Here is a 5,420-nt window from a genome sequence, read left to right on the forward strand (position 1 = left end):
CTTCAGAGTTCGTCACAGACAACGAAGGGATATTATGGTACGGAGACAGACTTTGCGTACCTAACATTGGGGAACTCAAGCAACAAATCCTAACCGAAAGCCACACCGCTCCATACTCGATCCACCCTGGAGGGACCAAAATGTACAAAGACCTTCAGGAAAGATTTTGGTGGCACGGTATGAAAAGGGATATAGCCGCATTCATTGCTTGTTGCGATTCATGTCAACGCATCAAGGCCGAACATCAAAAGCCAGCCGGGCTACTCCAGCCAAACAGGATACCTGAATGGAAGTGGGATGAGATTGGGATGGACTTTATTGTCGGACTACCTCGATCGCAACACGGAAATGATGCCATTTGGGTCATCACAGATAGGCTAACCAAGGTAGCCCATTTCATTCCTGTGAAGACAACCTACTCCACTCAAAGGCTAGCCAAGCTCTATCTCTCTCGTATAGTTTGTTTGCATGGGGTCCCAAGGACTATAATATCCGACCGAGGCACTCAATTTGTCTCTAAATTTTGGGATCAACTGCAACAAGCTCTAGGCACACAACTAGCTTTCAGTACAGCATACCACCCTCAAACTGATGGACAAACGGAACGTGTGAACCAAATCCTAGAGGATATGCTGAGAGCCTGTGTGCTCACCTATGGATCCAGTTGGGAAGAGAGTTTGCCGTATGCCGAGTTTGCTTACAACAACAGTTACCAAGCCAGCTTACAGATGGCACCTTTTGAAGCATTGTACGGACGGAGGTGTCGTACCCCACTGAATTGGTCAGAAACAGGTGACAGCCGTATCTTCGGCCCAGACATGCTTAAAGAGGCCGAGGAGAAAGTTAAGCAGATCAGGGACAGACTCAAGACAGCGCAAAGCCGACAAAAGAGCTACTACGATCAAAAACATCGTGAGGTCAGCTTTGAACCCGGTGATTCCGTATACCTACGAGTGTCCCCTATGAGGGGCCTGCAACGGTTCAAAATTAAGGGGAAGCTAGCTCCAAGATTTATTGGATCATTCAGTATAATTGCACGAAGAGGCATGGTAGCCTACCAACTAGACCTACCCAAGGAGCTGTCAGACGTCCATGACGTGTTCCATGTCTCACAATTGAGAAAATGTGTAAGTAACCCGGAGAAGCATGTACCTCATGAAAGCATTGATATACAACCAGACCTCACCTACAGAGAGAGGCCAGTAAAGATTTTGGAAGAGTCTGAAAGGAGGACCCGTCAGAAAACAACAAAAATTTTCAGGGTTCAGTGGAGCAACCACACTGAGGATGAAGCTACATGGGAAAGGGAAGATTTTCTCCAGGCAGAATATCCATATCTATTCGAGGATCAGCTGAAATCTCGAGGACGAGATTTTTCCTAAGGGGGTAGGTGTTGTGACACCCAAAATTTTATTTGGCCTTTTTCAAAAAATTTATTGGACTTGAGGGGGGAGTATCTTAAATCTTTGAAAAGAACCCTCCCCTTCAATATATTTTTTTTGGGCAAGGATTTTATTTGGATTCACCCAAGACTTGATTTTGGTCTTGGAGGTTCTTTCTGTGATTTGGTCTCAAACCAAAATGCTTTTCACTTGGGAAAAATGGCTTTTAAAAATTTCTTTGAAAAATGCACTATGGCCTTTGAAATGATTCTTTGCCACTTTCAACAAACCTCTCTTGCCATGACCTAGTGCAAATCCACTCTCATAAACCTCTCCTCACCCTTGGATCATGATCTACTTCTATCCAGCAAGTTGGACCCCTCCATATATTTATTTTCCACTTATTTATTATTAAAAACAATTTCTACCTCATATCTTGAACCTTGGAGGTTTACAAAGGAACTACACTTTCTGCTTTGATTTTTACTCCCAAACCTTTTTCCCCTCCTAGTCCTTTGAACCCTCAACCAAGATCCATGAAGATCCACTGGTCTTCAGTTCAAAATTCTGAAACTATACTTGCTGCAAGTTTGGACCAGATTTGCCAAATTTGATGAAATTCATTCAAATTCTTCTCCAAAAATTCTGAGTAAAATCAGGCAGCCTCTGGGTGCATTGAGTGGTCACCTCACCAAGCCCCAGCTCCAGGAAAAATTTTCTTCACACCAAATCATTTCATCGAACACCTTCAGAGCACTGTCAATTTCAGGTTCAGTCAAATTCAGTTAACAGTGGCTGGATCACTGTCGTTTTCTTTAGTGTCTGTGGTTGATCTCGCCAGTGCCCGGCGTCGCCATGTTTCCTGTCCCCTCCCCCTTGTCCTCTGCACCGCACGAGCGCCTGGATGCTTGCGGGCGTCGGCGACGAGCTGGAGGAGGTGCGCCGCCCCGTGACCGACGCCAGCGGCGGCTTTGCGGCCGCCAGAGAGAGGTGCAGCGTAGACGGCGCCACCCAGCGCCGCCAGAGCCACCGGAGAGCGCCGCGTGGTCTTCCACTCCCCAGAGCACGCTGCCATCTTCGTCGCGAACCGCTGGGCGCGGAGCGCGCTCTCTGCCGCCGTTGTGCCCGTGCGGCCACCCCACCGTGGACCGGCGCCATTACGCTAAGACCGACCGGGATTAGCGGGGGAACAACACCAGTACACCTCACTGATGCCGCCTGGCCACCTAAACTCCTTGCCAAGCCGCTGCCTCGCCGTAATTGCTCGCCGGAGCAACCCCGTTCACGGCCACCCCCTCGAGCCGCCTATAAATAGAGGCCCCGAGCTCCAGCTAGCACTCACACCACCTCTACACCCCACCAAGACCCTGCCTAGCCACTGGGAGAGCCCCGAGGAAGTCTCCTTCCTCAACTCCGGCCGCCGCGACCCGCCACGGGATCCAGCTCGATTCACCCCCTTTGCAGCACCCCACCGGAGTTCCCCACCCTCGCCCGAGCCGCCGTCCGCCGGAGAAAGTGTCGCCGTCGACGTGGTGCTCTCCGACGCCCAAGTCCACCACCCACCGACGCGGAAGGACACGCTGATACTCTTGGTACACTCCGATCGCCCTGACTCGCCGTGGTTCGACGCCGGCGACCACCGCAGCCTTCGGGCGCCGGCGAGGTCTTTTAAACCTGACATGTGGACCCCCCACGTTAGCCTCTCTTTCTTTCCCCGCAAACCGTTTTCTGTTGGCGCCTTCGGGTAGAGTACGTTTTCTCTGTGGGCTTGCGCGTTTCTATTCGAACCGTTTTCTGTTTTCTCAGTTAAACCCCTGGAACTTTTCTGTTTCATTACAGATGAGTCCCTGGACAGAAACCCTTATAACTTTTTAATAAAAAGGGATTTTTGAGTTATTCTTTTTCTGACAGTCTTAAAATTTTGTCTAGTTTTTTATGGGATTTATTTGAGAAAATTTTGGAACAACTTTTGTGCACGCGTTGATTTTCACGTTAGTATGCATTTTCTCTATACCGTAGGTTCCGGGAGAGGTGACGGAGCCGCGAACTTCGCCGAGCTAGACTCCGACTTCTCCGAACCAGGCAAGCATGTTTGAACCTTTGATATGATAGGTGTTTTGCATGGTTGCGTGAAAGGTTGTGCATGGCATATGAGCATCGGTGGGTATCTCGTTGCATGTGAGGCAACTACCCGTGTGTTCCAAAGTTACCAAGATCTCTGATGAGAGATGGCCTAGTCATGTGGTGACATGAAGGGCAGTGAGGTGGTACTGTTGTAGCATTCCAGCCTTACGTCTTCCGTTTAAATTCCAACATTAACGTGGACGGAGTCACGTTATCGTTCTTTCCCCTTTCGTGCTACCACATGTTTTCTGTCAGAATGCGGTTTAGTAAGTTGGTAACCTCTTTCCATGTACACACCAAACAGAGGGGCCGGGATGATGGTTCCATGGCCCTGGATTAAAGCCAGTCATCCGGTCAGGGGGCATGGGTGTTTCCGGTTGGGAACGAGAGGGGGGCACCCCTTAGAGCGCGCGTATAGAAATTTGATCCCATGCTACGCGAGGTTGTAGCCTCCCCGTCTCAAGATTTTTCTTGAACGTTGCCGAGGGTGATTCCTGGCTTCGGAATGTTGAATGGGTGTGTACTGGTTAGACGTGTTTCTTCCAAAACACCGTAAACGGAACTAGTCCCCGTGACTACTGAAATCCGTTGGCTGTGGTTAAGGTATAAACTCTGCAGAGTCAAATCCTTCCAAATCATCGTATCCATGATCAAGTCGAATGATCAGTATATCCATATCTATCCTCGTGAAATTTATCCCCGGTGAACAAACTCAAGCGGTAAACCAAATTTAATTGTTATTCCTATGGATGGACTAACCTTATATTTTGTCTCGTACTTGTAATGATTTTCAAGCGATTGAATTATTGAGTTATGGTATAAGCCCTTTATGTGATGTCGCTCAGACGTCCGACTGTGGCATGCCTGTCTTTTATTTTCTGTTATAAGCCCTTTATGTGATGTCGCTCAGACGTCCGACTGTGGCGTGTCTGCCTTTTATTTTCTGTTATAAGCCCTTTATGTGATGTCGCTCAGACATCCGACTGTGGCATGTCTGTCTTTTATTTTCTGTTATAAGCCCTTTTTGCGATGTCGCTCAGACGTCCGACTGTGGCATGTTTGTCTTTTATTTCCTGTTATAAGCCCTTTATGTGGTGTCGCCTTGACGCCCGACTGCGGCATTGTATTTCTTGAATTTTCCTCTCGAGGAGTCATTCAGACCCTCGTTTGGCACCCAGTATATTATTTTGGGATTTCGGGAGGACTACCGCCCGACTTCTCTTTTATTTCCCGTACAGTTTTATCTCTATGCCTGAGCGCACTTGTTGACCTGTGCATATGCATCATGCTTACATTTGTTATATCTTATGTCCGAGCTGTCTTGCGAGTACTTTCACAGTACTCACCTGGCTTGTTGTTTTGGCCAGATGTTGACGAAGGCGATCTCTTGGATGAGGAGTTTGCTAGTGAGTCCGACGCCTAGAGGAGTCCCAGTCAGCCCCGTGCGATCTTGGATTTTGGTCACTTGTATTATATACGCTTCCGCCACCCGCAATAAATCTCCTCGAGCTTCACTCCGACGCTCGAAGGGTTGTAGTCTTCAGGAGTCATATCACCCGCTCCGCTGTGATATTTCCACCACCGTTGTTATCGTGAGTTAGTAGTAATGCCACCATATCCACCGTTATGTTTTATCGGTGTGCCTGTAATAAACTGTTGAGCAGGCCCCGCTCAACTTGTATTATATTCAGTACTCCTGGTATTTGTCTTCTGTGACCAAGATATTGTCTGTCGGTGAGAAGGAATTCTTCTTTACTGGTCCGTAAAAGGGATTGGTCTCTCAATAAATATTTTATTGAAAGACCGGTCGTGACATAACTCCTCGCAACCAACGCGATAAGGGGTTGTCAATCCCTTCACGGTCACTTACGAGAGTGAGATCTGATAGATATGATAGGATAATATTTTTGGTAT

This window comes from Aegilops tauschii, chromosome 1 (assembly GCF_002575655.3).
Source record: "Aegilops tauschii subsp. strangulata cultivar AL8/78 chromosome 1, Aet v6.0, whole genome shotgun sequence".
Taxonomy (NCBI): Eukaryota; Viridiplantae; Streptophyta; class Magnoliopsida; order Poales; family Poaceae; genus Aegilops; species Aegilops tauschii.